Source organism: Camelus dromedarius, chromosome 13 (assembly GCF_036321535.1).
Source record: "Camelus dromedarius isolate mCamDro1 chromosome 13, mCamDro1.pat, whole genome shotgun sequence".
Lineage (NCBI taxonomy): Eukaryota > Metazoa > Chordata > Mammalia > Artiodactyla > Camelidae > Camelus > Camelus dromedarius.
The window spans coordinates 44,366,012-44,387,587 of record NC_087448.1 but is presented as its reverse complement, the minus strand read 5'-3'; the positions used below and the strand labels follow the sequence as shown (position 1 = coordinate 44,387,587).

At 39.3% G+C, this 21,576-nt stretch overlaps 1 pseudogene; it reads left to right on the top strand.

Annotated features, from left to right (window-relative positions):
• The first annotated feature begins 6,391 nt into the window (after positions 1 to 6,391).
• LOC105086653 (tubulin alpha-1C chain-like) lies at positions 6,392 to 7,436 on the top strand (annotated as a pseudogene).
• The last annotated feature ends 14,140 nt before the right edge of the window (positions 7,437 to 21,576 follow it).

The following is a 21,576-nucleotide window of genomic DNA, read 5'->3' as shown; positions in this document are numbered from 1 at the left end:
AAAAAGAAGGAAATCCTGCCATTTGTGACATGGTTGGGAATTGAGGGCAATATGCCCAGTGAAATAAGTCAGAAAGAGAAAGACAAATGTTATGTGATCTCACTAATATGTGGAAACTAAAAAAGCCAAACCCATAGAAACAGATCAGATTGATGGTTACCAGTAGCAGGTGGTGGGGAAATGAGTGAAGTTGGTCAGAAATTACAAACTTCCAATTAAAACATAAGCAAGTCCTGGGGATGTAATGTCTTGCATGATGACTAAAGTTTACAATACTGTATTGTATATATGAAAGGTGCTAAGAGAAAGTTCCCATTAAAAGAGAGAAACTTTGTAACTATGAGGTGACAGATGTTAATGAAACAGCATGGCAATCATTTCACAATATATACATATATCAAATTATTATGTTGTATACCTTAAATTTATACAATGTTATATGTCAATTATATCTCAATAAAACTGGGTTAGTTGGGGCAGTAGGGACAGAGAAATGGGCTCAAAGTTAAGCTTCCAGGAGCAATGTTCAAACTTCACCACAAAAACCACTGGTCCATCATGGATACGGTCACCATCATCATCAACAGTAAGGTCTCCTGCCGTCTTGAAATACTGCCATTCACACACCTGTCACAGACCTAACTTGACTGCAATCGGGCTGCTAGTAGCACTCTCATTGCTTTTGTGCCCCCCAAAATTGACCTTGTAGCATCATGGCAATAACCGAACACCTGAGCATCTTCTTCTGTTAAATGGATTCCACTTGCACCCTGTTTCCTCATGCAGTTCTGTTCCAAATCAGTCTCACATGCCTAACTGGTGGGGCCTAGATCACTACCTGTATCATAACCACAAGGAAAGCTGGGAAATGAGTGCTGTGACGTCTAAACTGGGGACACAGGACTCGTGAGCCTGAATATTCCCCCAAACATAAGGAGCGTTTCAAGAGATGCTGAAAACTGGTGGCCCAAACACATGGTAAATGTCCACTGGAAGATTTAGCTCCCAAATTCTGACATACACATACTTTTTCCATGTTTAAAATTAAACAGCAACAGATTTAGCAACTACAGGACACAAAATACTGCCACCTAATAGGTCCCTCATCTGAGCCTGCCCTCAGCTGCGCCTGCCCCTAGGTCCAAATCCAAGGTCACTGGGTCAGGTCTATTCCTCCTCTATATCTTTCACAATTCCGTCTGGACAGTATTTAAACTATGCACTATTTTGTAAACATTGTTCACTCTAAATAAAATATGAAAGGGAGTAGGAGAAGTGGAAAAGTTAGTTAAAACGTACACATTTATGTGTGAAATAGCAAGTAAGAAAATATAAGTACAGGGGTCCTTATTTCTGAGCTGGACACACAGTTGTAGGAGTATTTTTGATGTTCTTTCTCTTCTACTCATCTCATGTCACCATTGTCATCAGCTGGTACCTAAGCTGGTCAGGGTTCTGTGCCTGGTGAGATAACTCAAGTAAATAGATATGCCCTCACTAATCTTTCTTTTTTTTTTTTTTTTAACATTTTTTATTGATTTATAATCATTTTACAATGTGTCAAATTCCAGTGTTCAGCACAACTTTTCAGTCATTCATTGACATATACACACTCATTGTCACATTTTTTTCTCTGTGAGTTATCATAACATTTTGTGTATATTTCCCTGTGCTATACAGTGTAATCTTGTTTATCTATTCTACAATTTTGAAATCCCAGGCTATCCCTTCCCAGCCTCCCCCCCCCCCCCCCCCGGTATCCACAACCTCACTAATCTTTCTTCTAGGAGGTTACTGCTGTTTTCTTATCAATATGTCTGGAAAAGGAAAACCTAGGAGACAACACGCCCCTGGATTCCTTGGAGAATCCTCCCTGTCTCCTTTGTGCAACATCAACCCTATTTCCCTTTGGTGATAAGGATCAACCACCTCGGTTAACACCAAAAACTTATTTTTGCCTGTTTTCCAGAAGCGAGAGGGATGTCAGATGGCCAGGTAGCAATCTCAGCTTCCAGCAGGGTCTTGTCTCTTGATAAGGGAAACATTTCTCTTGGTTACTAACAGCTTTAAACCAGGAGATTCCTAAATATACAAGGAGAGGCAGTAAAGACTATTAGGGGATGGGGTGGGGGTGGGGGGCAGAGGCAGAACTTGTGCTTGGGATGCACAGGTCCTGGGCTCAATCCCCACTGCCTCTGTTTGCGGGGGGCAAGAGAGACTGTTATTGGTTATAATGGTAAGACAGGCCACATCCACTTCCACCTCTTGGATTCAGGACCCCTGTGTTCTCTGGAGGAAACAGAACCAGATATCGGTCAGTGGCTCAGGTCAAACCCACATCTTGTAGAATAGCACACAGAGCTGTTACCCAACCAGAGTGGTAACTGAGCTTGCCTGGACCATCCCCCCTGAGCTATCAGACCAGCTGTTTCTGTATCTCTGTTCTGTAAATAGCCAGGCATTTACCTTACATTTCTCAAATTGGTGACCACTGAGATCTTGCCTCCATGTAGTTCTCTCCTTACCCTTTACCAGGCAGTTCAGGGGGTCAGAGAACCTGATTCTCAAGATTCCTCAAGTAAGGTGTTCCAGCCCAGCAGGGTTCTGAGAGGCACTCTCATATCCCCAACCCCTCCCCTTCCTCCATTCCTTCCACCTCCTCTCCCTCCTCTTTCTCCTCCTGCCCCTCCCTCTTCCTCCCTCCTTCTCTTTCTTTTAGCCTTTTTGTTGTTATTCTTTTTCCTCTCTCCCTCTCTCTTTTCTACTTCCTCCCCTTTCTCCTAATTCTTTCTCCTCCTTCACCTTGCACACTCTTCATCATTTTTGTAGTTTCAACCATCTACTGTTTTTTCCAAATGGGAAGAAGCCCAATTCCTAACTAAATTTCCCAGGGCAACCTTAGGACCCTCAACCCCCAAGCATACTGTAGCTTGAGACATACAGAAAAAACAAAAAACAAAAAACAAACAAAAAAAACCTTGAAATGGTCAATATTGCTAATTATCAGAAAAATGCAAATCAAAACTATAGTGAAGTATCACTTCACACCAGTCAGAATGGTCATTAAAAAGTCTACACACAATAAATGCTGGAGATATATCTGGAGGGAACTCTAATTCAAAAAGATACATGCACCCCAATGTTCACAGCAGCACTGTATGCAATAGCCAAGACATAGAAACAACCTAAATGTCCATTGACAGATGACTGGATAAAGAAGTTGTAGCATATATATACAATGGAATACTACTCAGCCATAAAAAGGAATAAAATAATGCCTCTTGCAGCAATATGGGTGGACCTAGAGATCATCATTCTAAGTGAAGTAAGCCAGAAAGAGAAAGAAAAACACCATATGATGTCATTCACATGGAATCTAAACAAAAAAGGCACAAATGAACTTATTTACAACCAGAAACAGACTCGCATAGAAAACAAACTTACAGTTACCAGAGGGGAAACGGGGTGGGAAGGGATAAATTGGGAGTTTGAGATTTTCATATACAAACTACTACATTTAAAATAGATAAACAAGAAGTTTCTACTGTATAGCACAGGGAACTATATTCAATATCTTGTCATAACCTATAATAAAAAAGAATATGAAAAGGAATATATGCATGTATACGTATGACTGAAACATTATGCTGTACACCAGAAACTGACACAGCATTACAAACTGATTATACTTGCAATAAAAAAATAAATACATAAAAACCTTGAGACTACTACACTGCAGTATTCTTCCCAGCATAGAATCATTTCTTATTTGTCTTTATTTTAAAGATTCAAGCTTTGATTCTTTCACTAAAAAAAAAAATTCATTTAGATATCAGGGGAAGTGTTTGCAAATGCCTTTATATAATCTTTACAAATTTTCTCAGTTTCAACTTCTATCTAAGAGAATTTTTCTTTCAAAATAAAAATTCTCTTTCACATCCATAATCTCATTAGATTAGTGTTTTAAGTGGAACATTTGATAGGCTTTTGATCTGTCTATATAATTCTACGTTGCTTTACTGTGTTAAATTTAAGTACATATTTTCAAGAACAGCACTTAGAACCCTCTGGATATTTCCTTATATCTGTCTTGCTGTTATTGTTGTTTGACCTTTTTCTAACTTGTGTTGACAAATTTTATTTTGTGACTTTGATCTTTAGTAAGAGATCTATGATGAAAGTCATCATTACTTCTGTACACAGACATCTTTCAAAAACTTTGAGGCCCAGGTTTAACCATTCTCTATTGACTGTCAGACTTCTGTATTTTTACTAATAATATGGTTTTATGGAAAAGATAAAGAATGGCCTAAAATTTCAGTAAGGATTTTTCAATTGAGACATAAACAGGAATGAACAAAAGAAAATGCAATTTACTGCAAACAGCATGTGAGTAGAAATGATCTAAAATAGAAAGAAATTCTCTAAGAATAAAAGAAAGGTAGTTGGAACATGCATACACACACACACACAAACACACATACTCGCCTCTTAATCCTTTTGGGTCTTGGATTCCTTTGAGAGTCTAAATAAAGCTATGGACTTTTCTCCCCGAGAAAGAAAGACACTGACACACAAGGTCCACAGATCCCAGTTTAAGAACCCATCAACCCACCTCTAAGGAATAATACTAAATAATTAGCCCAAGTCAAAATACTCTCTTGCTCCTCTTCTGCCCCAAAGCCCCACTTGCTGAAGTTTAGTACAGTTGTCCATCAGTACCCACAGGGTTTGGGTTTAAGGACCCTCACAGATACCAAAATCTGTGGAGCTCCAGTCCCTTATATAAAATAGCATAGTATTTTCATATAACCTGTGCACATCCTCCTATATTTTTATTTTGTTTGTTTGTTTATGGATTTTTTCTCCTTCCAGTTTTATTGAGGTATCATTGGCATACAGAACTGTACAAGTTTAAGGTATACAGCACAATGATTTGACTAACATACATCATGAAATAATTATCACAATAAGTTTAGTGAACATCCATCATCTCATATAGACACAAAATAAAAGAAATAGAAAAATTTTTTTCTTGTGATGAGAATTCAGGATTTACTCTCTTAACCACTTTACATATAACATACAGCAGAGTTTATTATATTAATCATGTTGTACATTACATCCCTAGAGCTTATTTATCTTACCTTTTGTGTGTGATGTTTGTACCTTTTGACCACCTTCATCCAATCCCCTTCCCCCGACCCCCACCTCTGGTAACCACAAATCTAAACTTTTTCTATAAGTCTGTTTGTTTCTGAAGTACTGACCTACAACACTATTTTAGTTCCTAGTGCACAATATAGTGATTCAAAATTTCTATACATTTCAAAATGATCGGCATATATGCCACATATTCTTTATCCATTAATCTATCAATGGGCACTTGGGTTGCTTCCACATCTTGGCTATTGTAAATAATGCTGCAGTGAACATAGGGGTGTATATGTCTTTCCTCCATATGCTTTAAGTCATTTCTAAATTACTTAAAATACCTAATACAATGCAAATATTATATAGATAGTTATAAATACAATGTACATGCTATGTAAATAGTTTCTAGCATGCAGAAAATTCAAGTTTTGCTTTTTAGAACTTTTTGGATTTTTTTCAAATATTTTCAATCCACGATTGGTTGAATCTATGGAAGTGGAACCTGTAGATACAGAGGGCCAACTGTATTCATCCTGACATAGAAGTAAGGCCAGTGCTACCTGTGGTTTAACCATTGATCATTACAACAGAGCAGAAAAAGACAGGGAAAAAAGAGGACACTAATGATCTCATCTACAAAACAGAAACAGACTCGCAGACATAGTAAACAATCTTATGGTTACTGGGGGAAGAGGGGTGGGAAGGGATAAATTTGGGAGTTTGAGATTTGTAGATGTTAACTACTATATATAAAAGTAGATAAAAAAACAAATTTCTTCCGTATAGCACAGGGAAGTATATTCAATATCTTGTAATAACCTTTAATGAAAAAGAATATGAAAATGAATATATGTATGTACATGCATGACTGGGACATTGTGTTGTACATCAGAAATTGACATGTTATAACTGACTATATTTGAATTTAAAAAAGAAGTTAATTGTAGATTGACAAGAAAGAAGGAAAGAAGGAAAGGAAGGAAAGAAGGAAAGGAAGGAAGGAAGGAAAGAAGGAAGGAAGGAAGGAAGGAAGGAAGGAAGGAAGGAAGGAAGGAAGGAAGGAAGGAAGGAAGGAAAGAAAGAAAGGAAAGAAAGAAAGAAAGAAAGAAAGGAAAGAAAGAAAGAAAGAAAGAAAGAAAGAAAGAAAGAAAGAAAGCAAGCAAGCAAGCAAGCAAGCAAAAGAGTGAATGAATGCAAACACAACTCATTATTGGCGTAACTATGTAAAAATAGAGTGCGTTACTTACCTCGACTCTTAGCTTGTCGGGGACGGTAACCGGGACCCGGTGTCTACTCCTGTTGCCTGCGCCTGCTGACCCGTAGCCACCATGCGTGAGTGCATCTCCATCCACGTTGGCCAGGCTGGTGTCCAGATCGGCAATGCCTGTTGGGAGCTCTACTGCCTGGAACATGGCATCCAGCCTGATGGCCAGATGCCAAGTGACAAGACCATTGGGGGAGGAGACGACTCCTTCAACACCTTCTTCAGTGAGACAGGCGCTGGCAAGCATGTGCCCAGGGCAGTGTTCGTAGACCTGGAAACTACAGTCATTGATGAAGTTCGCACTGGCACCTACCGCCAGCTCTTCCACCCTGAGCAGCTCATCACAGGCAAAGAAGATGCTGCCAATAACTATGCCCGTGGTCACTACACCATTGGCAAGATCATTGACCTCGTCTTGGACCGAATTCGGAAACTGGCTGACCAGTGCACAGGTCTTCAGGGCTTCTTGGTTTTCCACAGCTTCGGAGGGGGATCTGGTTCTGGGTTTACCTCCCTGCTGATGGAACGTCTCTCTGTCGATTATGGCAAGAAGTCTAAGCTGGAGTTCTCCATTTACCCAGCCCCCCATGTTTCCACAGCTGTAGCTGAGCCCTACAACTCCATCCTCACCACCCACACCACCCTGGAGCACTCTGATTGTGCCTTCATGGTAGACAACGAGGCCATCTATGACATCTGTCGTAGAAACCTCGATATTGAGCGCCCAACTTACACTAATCTTAACCGCCTTATTAGCCAGATTGTGTCCTCCATCACTGCTTCCCTGAGGTTTGATGGAGGCCTGAATGTCGATCTGACAGAATTCCAGACCAACCTGGTGCCTTATCCTCGCATCCACTTCCCTCTGGCCACATATGCCCCTGTCATCTCTGCTGAGAAAGCCTACCATGAACAGCTTCTGTAGCAGAGATCACCAACGCTTGCTTTGAGCCAGCCAACCAGATGGTGAAATGTGACCCTCGCCATGGTAAATACATGGCTTGCTGCCTGTTGTACCATGGTGATGTGGTCCCCAAAGATGTCAATGCTGCCATTGCCACCACCAGTTTGTGGACTGGTGCCCCACTGGCTTCAAAGTTGGCATTAATTACCAGCTTCCCACGGTGGTACCTGGTGGAGACCTGGCCAAAGTACAAGGGGCTGTGTGCATGCTGAGCAACACCACAGCCATTGCTGAGGCCTGGGCTCGCCTGGACCACAAGTTTGACCTGATGTATGCCAAGCATGCCTTTGTTCACTGGTATGTGGGTGAGGGCATGGAGGAAGGAGAGTTTTCTGAGGCCCGTGAGGACATGGCTGCCCAGGTTTGGGCAGGTTTGGAGAAAGTCATTCTAGGCAGAAGAGACTTTTCTGGGCAGAGCAAAGTGAGGAAGTGTGAAGCACCATGGTGTGTGTGACAAATTACCAGTATGAATGGACAGTGCAAGAGATGGGATCACTCCATGGGGAAGGGAGCGTTGTATGTAACGACTGGCACTTAGACTTTACCCTGTGGGAAAAGGGTTTTGGACAGTAGAGTAACTGGTCAGCTTCAAATGTTTGAGAGATTGCCACGGCTACAGTGTGAGGAGTGCATTTGAGGAGGGTAAGACCAGAATGCTGGAGGCGGAGCCACCACTGGGAGGTGGTTGCAGAATTCCAGAACAAAGGTGATGAGAGACTGAACTACGGCAGTGATGGTAGACATAGCAAGAAGAGAAAAGGATAAAACTTGAAAAACACGTAGGAAATAAAAAAACACAGGACTTGGTAATGGAGTGGGGGTTGGAAGTGATGGAAAAGTCAATGTACCATCCTTCTTAGGGGTACTTGTGTCTCGTGGAGGATTTTAATTGTAGAATAAACCACTTTAACTTCCCAGGACCACCTCACCTAAGGGCTTTGGGTGGTTTTGCGCTGAGGACACAGCACCGTGCCATGACATTTTCCTTCTACTAAGGGACATGCAAGACTGAAGCTGGGAAGCAGAAAAATTCAGGGGGAGGAAGTAAAGAAAGGAGATACAAAAAGAGGTTTACGTACCTATAAATGTCCTTATAGTCTCCTACCTCACACACACACACACACACACACACACAAGCTGAGCCCCAGAAACGGAGAGTGAGCCCCAACAGCGCCATGCACATACAGGATTCTCGTGCTGCAGAGAACGTGCACACACACACGCACACACTACCACTGAGGGACTAAAGTATGTTCTCTTTGATTTTCAAAATACATTCTTTCATATTGAAAAATCGCTCCCATAAGTGCTTACCCCAGTAAAATCACAGATGATTCATATGCCCGATTCTGCTTCACTGAAACTTGACTCTGTTTATAGCTGATATGTTTGGGGGATATTTTCCAATTTTCTAGTAAATTCCCTCTTCCTCTCTTCTTTAGGTCACTGGCCAAATGAAAGATAGAAAAGAAAAGAAAATATATATATATATATATATATGGAAGGAGAAGAGAGTGTGCAGGAGAGAAGTCTGAACCGGTGTTAACTACTGATGGTTACATCCGCATCCATCCCTCAACTGCCTTCTCTCCATCAAACTCAGATTAAGGGATTGGCTACTGGGAGGAGCTCAGCCTCCTAACCCCACCAATACTCTCCAATGATTGCTTCCCTTAAGAAATCCATATAAAAATATAAAAACATATATAAGTAAAATAATGTGATTTTGTTTTTACAAATACAAGCCTCCCAAGTTCCCATCTCCAACCAATCTGCTGTTCCTAAGCCCCTTCTATTCATTTGAACTGTATTGAAATAACCCTTTTTATGTGTCAAGAAGGTTAGGTGTCACCAGTTTCACATAGTCCAACTTCATATGTAGAAATCCTGAAGCCACAGATGTCTGAAATGTGTCCCTCCCTGAGATTATAGGGAAGAAAAATCTTCTGAGCCATTCTTTCTGTGATGTCGCCCATGGCACACTTCAGTGAATCCCCAGTTCCTCCTAGCCTCTTGAGGATTCTCCCTCCTGAAAAGTTTGTATTGGGTTGAAGGAGACGAGGAATTCTGAAAAACACATGGGTCTGCTTGGACAAGACCAAGAAAAAGCCATCTTTAGTCTAGCTCATGTCAGAATCAGTGCAGTTGTGCAGAATCCTCCCCCAGCTTCCCAGGACCACCCCATGGAGGGCCACCAGAGTCGTGTGCTGAGGACTCAGTGCAGCGCAGGGCAGTATGAGGGACGTTTCCCTCCCTCTAGACCTTGGGCTGACATCTAAAACACTGTCCTGGCCTCATAAGGAAGAGCCCTCCCTCCAGCTTACAGAGGGAAAAATATAGAGAGAGATTTTATAAAATGTGGCCAACAAGAGAAAACTCAAGAGTCAAAACTCTGAAGACCTGGCTGGAAAAATTCATATCTGACTTTAATAATCAATAGTTTATGTGGGCACGTGGCTATAATCACACACGCTGAATGCCGGCAGACTGTGATACAATCAAGCTTTCATTTATATTTATGTGACCAGGAGGACTTAGTATTTGATGATTTTAAAAGATGCATGGACTCAGCTTGGTTTAATTCTGATATATTGGTCTATTATCTATAAGAGGCCATTGGCTAAATTGTACTATTCACATGAGGATCTGTGATGGAAATTTATCAGAGTGATAGGGAAATATTCAGATTTCAGTTTTCTTCAACAGTAAAATTTGAGAATATAAGCATATTGCGCTTCCAAACGGCCATCAGAACTAGATTTAGGAGGACCTCGTTGTACAACAAATGCATTATTAAAACGGTTTGTTATGCTGCATTAAGAGAGAAGCAGCTTGACAATTGATGGAGCGAGAAAGACTGGATCCACAGAATTGCAGCGGAGGAAATCACGTCGCAGGCAGTTAGATTCAGCAAGCCTGAAGGAGGCCCCTAACTGTGAAGGAAACTGGTGTTTCAAAAAACAAGCAGAGTTATTTACGTTTTTATTTTACTTCAATAATGCAATATTTATTTAACAGGGGCTGCTAATTCAGTCGAGACAAGTCACTTCAGTTCTCCAGGCCCTTTCATTTGTTTAGCATCTGTGGGTTGGGTGTCCTAATGCGATAGTTATTGTGATGGACAGAGATTCTCAAAGAAAGTACTTGTGGTCACTGTCCTTGGGAATCTGACGGTCTAGAGAGAAAGTAGACAGATATACGGGGTGACAGAACACGCTAGTTTATTGTTTCCTTTACAGGAGGTAAGAAGCAGCAGGAAATTCCTGGCTCCCAGTGGGAATTTCAAGAGCAAAGGTAGGTGGTATAAGGGCTGTGAGTCCCAGCGAGCATGTTCCCCTCACTAAATCATCATTGTTTAATGGTGCCTCTTAAGGGATATGTGTCTGCCATTGTTTCGAGCCGTGGTGATGGGTTTGCAGTAAATCATTCTTGCGTGTGATCAGTGACATGCACATTCAGGATGCTAGTCTTGGTGAGCCAAGATCATTGACTTATTGTAAACCACATAGGGGATTAAAAATGCATTATACTTGGAGCCAGAAGGCCTGGAACCAAATTCCAGCTCTGCCACTCCTTGGGACCCTGAAAAAACCACTCCAGTTCCAAGGAAATCCCAGTTGTGGAATGTTGATAGAATACTGAAAGTCACTAGAGGCCTAAGTTTCTATGGCTTCCTGGCACTGAGCCTCTGCCCACCAACTCTAACTAGATATCCTTAAGTGAAAGCCGTCATGGAGCATTTTGACTTTGTCTCAGACCCACCTAGAATCCTGTCTATACAAGACCGCATGATCATACCGATGAAATAGATTTTGTTGTCTTTGTACATTAGATATTGCAAACAAAAGACTAAAGATCCATCCATTATTAAATACATATACTGACCTTGTACCATGGGCCCTGGGAAACAATGAGAATAAAACAGAGTCCCTTGCCCTCCCTGCAGCAATAAGCAAGAAAAGCCTTCTGGAATTTATCAAAGAGGTCAAAACTCTTCTATTAGCAGGCCTTAGCTTGCAGCTACTCTCAGAACCCTACATCTGAAATAATCTTAGAGATCCTACAGGAAAACATCCTCACTTTTAATTAGGGGAAGCTAAGACCCGGACACATAGCTCTTTCCCAAGTCACTCAGAGAGCTAGTGACATTCTGCATTTATCAACAAATATCTGAGCTCTGGACATTTTCCTGGAAGCTGAGAAAACAAAAGTAAACAAAGCACTCACAAATCTTACAGTCTAATGGGAGGCACAGATATGTAAACATGATTTGATAAGCATCATGATCTGGAAACCCATTTTAGAGGGGTGTCAGAGAAGGTTTTCTTGCGGGACACAAGTCTAAAAGCTCTAAAGGATGGGTAGGAGGCATAGAGCTAATTCTGTGAATCCTAATCTAGAGTTCAATCCTATTCTAAAAGCCAGGACTATAGGAATCAACTGGGACTCACTGCTCAGTGGGCAGTGGGTAATGTTCCTGGCAGAGATTTGCCTGCCTTCAGCCCTGACACAAAACGTCAGCTAGCTCCTGAGAACCTCTGTCTGGGTTCACTCTGCCCCTGCTTCAGTGGATGGTGGGTAGGACAATGCATTAGGAAAGGCACGTCCAGCAGAGCTGAGCAGACCTAAGTCAACTCCAGCTCTGAGAGTGACGACAGCTGTGACCCGTGGCAAACCCTCTCTGACTCCCACTTCCCAGCTGCAAAATGAGGAAAATGCTTCCTTAATAAAGTTGTTTAGTCTTAAGTCGAATAATAAATATAAAATAGCCAGAGTGTCCAGCACTCATGCCAGATCAGGAGCCCACAGAGAGTGACCTTGAAGGGCCAGGAACTGCAAACACCTGAATTTGCAGGCATCTTGTCAGGGGTGACTAGTAGACTTTGTAAAGGAAACAATAAATTCAAGGTCTCTAAACACCAAGAAACTATCTTCTGTTCTGCTCCTCCACTTCCTCATTATCAATTAAAATTATCATGAACACTCTTGGTGCTTTACATCAAGTCCATCAAAAGATATCTCCATAAACCCTGTCTCTCAAGCCCATCACAGTGGGATTACTGAGAAAAAGCACAAAATTTAAGTTCAAACGTATAGATTTACTGATTAGAATCAATTCAGTCATCCACAACATATTAAAAGAAGCACAATTTCTGTTGTCTTCTTTCTCTGGCATACCTTAATTAGAGTTTATCCAAAGGAATTTTTAATGAAGGACCTAACAAAATTGTAAATGTAGGCCTAGGACATGTCAAATAAAAGAAGCAAGTACTCGATCCTACATCCTGATTCAGAGGGGTTCTTCCAAGGTGGATAGAAATGCTGTTCCTCAAGTGATCCTCCTTGACTGGATGCAGAACAAAGTGGGTGAACGGATGACGTTTGGATGCACAGACCACGCATCCCAGGGCATAATTTCTTTTCGGGAAACTGGGAGTTCTACTCCTGTCAAAAGTGACATTAGTGATGACCACCATACCTCTTGACTGCCTGGATTTTACTCCGTCTAACTTCGTTCTTACATCTCCTTCCTATGTTTTGATAAGATTCTCATAAGACTTTGCAAAGGAGGAAGATGACAAGTTGCAAACTAACCAGACTGGGCCAGACTGAATGGGGATTTAAAGGACTAGGAGGTTGACAGAATGCCTGTGGCTCCTGACATGTAAAACTTCTAGCCTGTCTTTATAAACACAATAATGATATCAATTCCCTCTTTTGTACTCAAGGATGTTATGCACCATCAGCTCCCAGTCTCTGATTTTTACAATTTTAATGATCCCTAACCAATAGATCTTAATTCTAGTTGCAAAAATCCTAAGGATTTCTCTAACTGCTGGACAAGCAACTTGTAAGTTTTTTTTTGTTTTTTTTTTTTTTTTTGGTCTTCTTTATGCACAAATGCCCATGTTATCAACAAAAGTCAAACTCGGTTCACAAGAGAAAGGGATCAGAGTGCAGTATTTTTTCGCCCTAAGAGAGCTTCATTGTTTGAATTAATTAATCCAATTAGTGACCCTCATACACTTCCAGCTAATTTTAAACCTATATCAATGGGTGATTACCTCATATAACTTTCATGAAGAGAGTCAAAATTTCAGAAATAATCAAGAGTGCACAAAAAGGGAATGTATGGTTATTCTAACCAACATGAAAAGGAGCAATTCTAAATTTTCAGACTCAGCATGTGTTCTGGCATCTCCCACAACTTCTGTGTTAGTGTTATCACCAGACACACTGATAATCTAACAGTTGTGGAAAGAGGCACTCCTTCTAGGGCTTTGATAGGACATCAATTCTCCTGTTCCCTTTTGTATCCCAAGGTCCACTCTAGAGTAGTGATCTGAGCAGGGGTGGTCAAACTTGGATATTCATAGTCCTTGGAGTATAAAGGCTTTCCAAGGGGTATGTAAATTCCTGTAGTTGTTTTGAGTATTTTTTTAAGCATTCTTTATTTTTAATTGAGGTATCATTGACATAACACTATGCTAGTTTCAGGTGTACAATGTAATGATTCAATATTTGTATATACTGCAAAATGATCCCCATAATACATTCACCTGACATCCATCACCACACAGAGTCACAAAAAATTTTTTTCTTGTGATGAGAACTTTCAAGATCCATTCTCCTAGCTACTTGCAAACATGCAATATAGCATTATTTACTGCAGTTGCCACACCATGGTGGGGTTTATGGTGAGACTGGGTCCCAGCCTCTCCCACCTGCTTCCACATGGGCCTTCTCTTGTTCACCTGATGTGCAGCCAGTTTTTAGGTTTTATCCAGAGGAAGTTATTCTCTATGTAGATGTTGTGTGTTGGTGGGAGGAGATGAGTTCAGGATCTATCATCTTGAATCAGAAACCCCCCTATAGTTTTAAAAGAATCAACTTCTAGGTTCTCAAACTCCACTCATTGCCTTCCTTTGAAGGATCTGTCTGAGAATGCACCTGTGTTCACCAATAGCCCCATTCTCACTTTCCCGAGGGATCCATGGCCTCGCTCCTCACCGCTGCTGTGAAAATCATCAGGTGAGAGTAACTCCTTCCATGACTACACAAGACACTCTCAGTTCTTAGGGCTTCCAGTCCTCCTCCTTTTTTAGGTACTTCTGATAAAAATAAATATGGGCTTTAAAAATGAAAAATGGGTCCCTGTTTGTATGTTCTAAATGCATATATACAATAGAGTGGGGCTAATGATAAAAAATTAAAAATGAAATAATGTGGGGGTAATCATCATTTTTGTTTAATGACTTTACTTCTTCTACCCCCTGAGTATTATCAAAGAATTCATTATTCATGAGGTTGAATCTGTTGAGAGCAAGGCAAAAAGCGTACCTATGGGCAATACTGAAGACTAAAAATGGTCCCTTCGTTTTATGTATTTAAATGTAAGCATTTCTTTTCAGCTATTCTCAATGCTCATCCCTAAGACATTACTAGCTGGGGAAAAAAGCACCGTGCATCAGACAAAAAAAAAAAAAAAAGTACCTTCCATCAGGCAGAACAGTGTGGGTTAGTGACACAGATCTTTTAAATGTAAGTGGAATGTTTTCTGAGATTCCAAATTTTGCAAGACAGATTAGATAAAACCTACATATAAACCTCTATAAGACTTCTTTCAGAAATTGGTGTGTATTATTAAGTAAGGTAGTTAAAACTACTATATCTAGTCATATCTTGAAATATTTATTCTTATCTTCATCTCATGAAAAGTTTAATATTTCCAACCATTATTAATAAAATAGAAAATTATGCTAGCTGCCAGACTGATTCATTTCCAACAGTTTATATAGCTCTCTTTTGTCTCATGTGTAGGAACTTTGATCATAGTGTCAAACTAAAATAATGGAGTTATTTCTTATGTTTATACATGAATATTATTTAATTATACCTAAAATCCAGACACCAAAGTATGATATACACACACTGCATATGCTGGTGCACACGTCTACCTGAAGCATGCCACAACTGTTATTATAATCTCTAATTTGGGGGTAACTTATAGTTTTACCTGTAACACTACATTGTTACAAATTAAATAATGAGAAACTACATATTGAATTACTTTGTTTTTATATCTTAGTACAAAAGGGATAAATTAGATGTATTAAATTAAAAACACTTAACTATTCATTTAACAGTTTAAGTAGTCACTTTTATAAGATGCATTCCATAATTTCTTTCTTCAGAGTTTCTATTATATACTTCAAAATCCGTGTATTAACACATTAATTTAATTTAAAAATGAAGCCAGAAAGGTTTCCAATTCTAGGAAAAGATGGAATAGACACAATTCTCTATATTCCTCCTACTAAGTACAACCGAAAACTCAGGACACTATGTAAAAAACAAACAAGAAGACTCTGAAATGTAGAGAAGGCAGACCAGTGAGGGCCTTTGGGACCTATGGAACAGCACAGAGATAAGTTCCCTGGTTTTTCTGTTTGCCTTCTATGGACATTGGACTGGGCACTAGAGAAGTCCAAAACCCCAACAGGTACAAAAAAAAAAAAAGCCCCCCAAAGCCTGCTTTCTCTAGCCAAAGGACCAGGAAAGGGTTACCCAGCAAGAGAGAAAACTGTTAGAAAACAATGCCCTACTCCAGCCACACATCATGAGAAAAGCCAAGGCCATACCCCTACTCCCGCCAGCAGAGAGCCAAGTGGGGAGCTTAGACTTCCATCTCATCTGGCCATAACAAGGTGCACCTCCCTCCTGCCAGGGTGGTGTGAGACAAGGCTAAGTAGGGAGTCAGGATTTTCACCACCCCTCAGTGGTAAGGAGAGCCTCCCCTCCCACCGTGTCAGTGGACACTACATGGGGTGTTTAAATGTCCACCCTCACCCACCGGTAATGAGGCACCGTCTCCCAGAGTGTTCATGAAACCTGGCAGCAACTGAGTGGGGTCCCCTTTCCTCACCGGCGTGGTGTCAGAGGAGGTCTGCTCAAACAAAATGTTTAAATAAAATCCAGAGTCTCGTAACACAATATTCAGAATGTACATTCAGATATCCAATCTGAACAACAGAAAGAAAAATGAACTGAAAAGAATCAGTAAAGCCTGAAAGATTTGTGACTGTAACAAAAGATCTAACATTCCTGCTTCTGTTGTGTAAAGTGTAACCAGTGGGCGAAACTGGGTGAGGGTGCACGAGCGCTCTCTCCATTGGTTTCGGAATTTTCTGTGAATCTATAATGATCTGAAAATGTTTTAAATTTTTTTCCAACAAATGAAGTTAGACATCTGAGATGAAGTAAGTCTGATTAAGTTTATCAGTTTAACTATGTGCCTTTGGTTTTGTTTTGTTTTGTTCTGTTTTTTTTTTAACATTTTTTATTGATTTATAATCATTTTATAATGTTGTGTCAAATTCCAGTGTTGAGCACAATTTTTCAGTTATACATGAACATGTGTATATTCATTGTCACATTTTTTTCTCTGTGAGCTACCATAAGATCTTGTATCTATTTCCCTGTGCTATACAGTATGATCTTGTTTATCCATTCTACAATTTTGAAATTCCAGTCTTTCTCTTCCCACCCCCCTGCCTTTGCTTTTAAGTAAGTTCTATGTTGATCATTACTGAGCTAAATTTTCTACTCCTAAACTTTAGATGAAAAACTATTCAAGCTACATAATAAAACAAAAGTATTTTAGCAAACATATAATACTGGCAAAAGTGAAATAAAATTGAATATATATTTATTTTCCCTATCCTTTCTGAGTGTATATTGGGTTTGGGTAAACAAGGTGTCTATACATTTTTTAATAGTGGATATAATTAGTTGTCATTTGATAAGTCTGATAGAATCTTTTTGGCATACTATACTTTCCTGAAATTGGAAACTCAAGTTCAAGGAGACAGGGAAAATTATAAGAGTTTCCAAACATAAGAGCATAATTATATATATTTAAAATGAATGATAGTGGTTATTAAATCATCATGGTATTTAGATTCCACTGGTTACACTGAAAAGAGTGATGAAAAGATGCAAAAAACTGTTTGAAGATCATATCCACAAGCCCAGCATCTCTCAGAACTGCCTTCTTCCCCACGGGTCCCAGACCACTCTGGGTGCTCACCATCTACCACCACCTCGGGGCTGCACAGACACTCACACTGGATTCGTAAGATTCGACTCCTCTTTGTGCTTCTGTCATAGTCACTACTGGACCCTGTCTCGAGCCATTCTTAGAGTCAGGTGTTCTGGGTGTGGAGACAATGGACTTTCAATGCCAGTCTAAACAAAAAGTCAGTGAGAGGGTTAGTCAAGGAGATTTGTGCCTGGAGCACATTTGACCTAAGACTCCTGACCCATTTGATCTTTTTATGTTGGCTTTGTCAGCTCTTGGTCTCCTTTACAAATTTTATTTCATTTACTTTAAGAAATATTTATTAAAATTTTTTACATACCAGGTTCACAAAACCAGGTTTTATGGAGTAAGTGAGAGAGGTATTCATATTCTAAGGCATACTTCCAAAGGGTTTTGATAGCGTGCCCATTAATAAAAAATTTTACATACCAGACACTGAAAAGCGGAAAAAAAAATTTTACATACCAGACACTGAAATTTTATTCATGCACAAAGTTCAGTGTCTAGTATATAAAACCAGTGTCTGGTATACCCATATATATATGTATACACACACACACACACACACAAATATCACTTGGCTTTTAAGAAGCTTATAACTAATAGATTTCAACAGATTTCAAACAAATAAATGAAATACTGATGGAAAGGTACAATAATAGAATATACATAAATATTTTATATTATCAAATCTAAGAAACCATGGAATGCAAAATGTACCATTATTTTTAAGAATTATTAAAGAAAACTACTGCCACTTAAATTATGATGCAATGCTTTCTTATCATTTCATAAGTGATATAAATGCTTTCTTATACTTTAAAAACCTTACTTTATATTTTATACTTATTAAAAGGACCTATTAGATGTACAGTTTTATATTGTATATACATGAAAAGGAAACTGTAAGTGAAATAAATTGATTAATATGCTCTTGAAATTTCTTCCAATATGGAGTTTTTTTCAATGTTACTTTTTGAGCCAGAGTTTTTCATATTTATGTCTTTCAACACCATACAGGATTTTCTTTCAAGTTGATACCCTTTCTACAAGTATCTGCGTGTTTTTTCTTCACTTTATGAAGAAGTTGTCAACAGAAGATTACAAACAATTGAGATTCATAATCCTTCTTTGAAATCCTGCTTTTCTTAAATAGTCTGTTGACAATGAGGGTTTGCAATTGTTATGTTCCCATAAATAATAAATTTATTTATTTACCATAAATGCATTCCATAAATAATAACCAACTTTAAGTATGTGCATAAAACAGCAACCGTGTTATGACTGCCGCCTGGCTGGCCACTAGCAACCGTAGGACATCAGCAATGTTAAAGGCTTTCTGATTTCAGAAATGATAAGATGTAGGGGCAAATAGTGTGCTTTCAATTTGATTCAATGTGGTAGTATGAAGGAAGGAGTTGTTAATTTTCTCTGGGACGGTCTGGTTGATTCTCAGAGAAGGCCATACCTGAGCATGGTTTTTGTTCCCTTGTTGTTTCCTTGCTGGAGAGGCCTCCATCAGGCAGAGAAGGGGAGGGAGAGGAGAAAACATAAAGCAACAGGGCACACTGGCTTATAAATGAGTTGGTGAGAGCTTAAGATGAGCCTGGAAGTCACAAGGAGCCTAAATCTCAAAATAAAAAGCTTAAGACTCTATTGGGCAGGCTACTCTGAGCCACTGAAATTTTAAAGCAGTGTTAAGATTTTAAAACCTACACCAGTTGCACAGTAAAGGAGAAGTTTGAGGGATGTATTGCCAGAGACTAAGGAAAACAGAAAAGAAGGCTTCTGGCAGCAATAGATCAGAGATGGTATGAGTGGGAGCTAAGAAAACTGCAAACCTCCCAGTGGTCCTGTACAGAAACAAAGCAGCATCGACAGCATCTACATACATCCGTGATGCTCTGAAACCCAGACTCCAGCTCAGTTCTGAGTAGACAGCATGGTAGAGAGAATCTGATGCTGGAGTGAACCTCCACTGGTGACCCTTTGCCTTTGACTTTTCAGATCTCGATTAAGTCTATTGGGCAAGAGAAAAATACTGTTGAAGCAGATCCTTCCCCAATTCAGCAAAGGCATGCATTGAAGCTTTACAAATAAGGCAAGAGTTTTAGAGGTACTCTCCAGTAGGAGGCAAGCAGTAGAAACTAGATAAGTTTCTTATTCTCCAGAAAATGTGTTAAGAACTCAATAAACATTCACTGACAGAGGGGGAGAGAGAAAGAGAAGAGGAAAAGAAGAAAAAAGATGAAAAGGAGGAGGAGGTGGTGGAATGGAGGGAAGGAAGGAAGGGAAACAGAAAGGAAAGAAGGGACGAAGGAAAAGGGAAAAAAGAAAGAAAGAAAAAACTTTAAAAATAATCAACACTTCAAATAGGAGGTGCTATTTGCATTTTGAAAGTTTAGAATGGTTTTAACAGACGATAGAGGAAGACATCTAAAGGATTTTTTTTTCCCCCATAGGATGAAGTTCTGGTAAATTTCTCCATGCCTCCTTCTACATCTTTATTCCATCTCTATTTACTCATATAAAGATTAGAATTAGGATGTATTTCATTATCTCCTCTGCTTCTGTGGCTTCCATTTTACATATGTTAGACTTTTTATATCATTCATAGGTCCCTGAGGCTCCATTCCAATATTTCAGTCTTTTTTTTCTATTATTCAGATTTGATAATTTTTTATTAATCTATTTCAAGTTTATGGACTTTTTCTGTCATCTTCATTCTATCACTATGCCCATCCACTAACTTTAAATTTTTTTTCATATATTGTATTTTCATTTCTAGAATGTCCAAATGGTTTTTCATTATCTCTGCTGAGATGTTCTATATTTTCATTCATTGCAAGCATATTTTCTTTATATCATTAAGCTTAGCTAAGCAATTGCTTTAAAATCTTTTGTCTGTTAATTCTAACATCTTGCCCACCACACAGTTTGTCTTTTCTTTGAGGTCATATCTTCTACGTTTTTTAAATGTCAAGTAATTTGGTATTGTATCCTCAACATTATAAATATTGTGTTTTAGACACTGAATTCTCTTATTTTTATGTATTTTTTAAATGTTAAAGGTTACTTTCCATTTACAGTAATTACAGAATATTAGCTATATTCCCTGTATTCTTTAATACATCAGTAAGCCTGTCTTACACCCAATAGTTTGTAACTCTTACTCCCTCACACTTATGTTGCCCCTTCCCTAAGTTGGTAACTACTAGTTTGTTCGCTGTATCTGTGATTCTGCTTCTTTTATGTTATATTCAATAGTTTGTTGTATTTTTTAGATTCCACATATAAGGGATATCATATGGTATTTGTCTTTCTCTGTCTGATGTATTTCACTTAACATAATGCCCTTCAAGCCAAGTGTTGCTTCAAATGGCAGAATTTCATTCCCTTTTTATGGCTGAGTGATATTCCATTTTATATATGCACCACAGCTTCTTTATCCATTTATCTGTTGATGGATACTTACGTTGTTCCCATGTCTTGGCAATTGTAAATAATGCTGCTATGAACGCTGGGGTGCATGTATCTTTTTGAATTGACATTTTTGGTTTTTTCAGATATATACCCAGGAATGGAATTGCTGGGTCACATGGTAGTTCTATTTTTAGTTTCTTGAGAAACCTTCATACTGTTTTCCACAGTGGCTGCACCAATTTACATTCTCACCAGCAGTGTACAAGGGTTCCCCTTTATTCAGTCCTCACCAACAGTTGTTATTTGTAGACTTTTTTGCTGATAGCCATTCTGACACATGTGAGGTAGTATCTCACTGTGGTTTTGATTTTCGTTTCCCTGATGATCAGTGATGTTGAGCAGTGCCTGTTCATGTGCCTGTTGGCCATCTGCACTTCCTCTTTGGAAAAATGTCTGTTCAGTTCTTCTGCCCATTTTTTCAATCAGATTGTTTGGTTATTTGATGTTGAGCTGTATGAGCTGTTTATATATGTTGGATATTAATCCCTACTAAACATTTAAAGAAGAGTTAATACCTATTCTTCTGAAACTATTCTGAAAAATTGCAGATGAAGAACACTTCTGACCTCATTCTAAGAGGACACCATCACCCTGATACCAAAACTAGAC